Consider the following 380-nt stretch of genomic DNA (forward strand, 5'->3'; position numbering starts at 1 on the left):
ATAAGGCGGAGGAGGAGTCGGGGTACATGCCTCCCTGCCGTCCACCCATTCCGTCCGTCCGTCCCCCTCCACCTCTGCCGCCGCTGCTCTGCGGTCTGCTGCTGCGCCACCATCACTGTGCCCGCCTCCCGCCTCTTCCGCTCTCCTTTTCGCCTTTCCCCCTGTCCTTCTTTAATCCCCCCACGCCCCCACCCTTCCCCTCCCCCATCCCACGACGGATTGAAAATATCCACGCGCAAATAGTTGGAGGAAGTGTGTTGATTTCTACTGCGCTCGCTTGCCCCTTTTCACGCGGACGGCCGCACGCAGCCGTTGCAGTCGTCTCCGCCCCGCTTGGCCGCTTCCCTCCCTCCTCCCACCTTTCGTTTTGGCCACTACTA

This window comes from Triticum dicoccoides, chromosome 1A (assembly GCF_002162155.2).
Source record: "Triticum dicoccoides isolate Atlit2015 ecotype Zavitan chromosome 1A, WEW_v2.0, whole genome shotgun sequence".
In the NCBI taxonomy this organism is placed as follows: Eukaryota; Viridiplantae; Streptophyta; class Magnoliopsida; order Poales; family Poaceae; genus Triticum; species Triticum dicoccoides.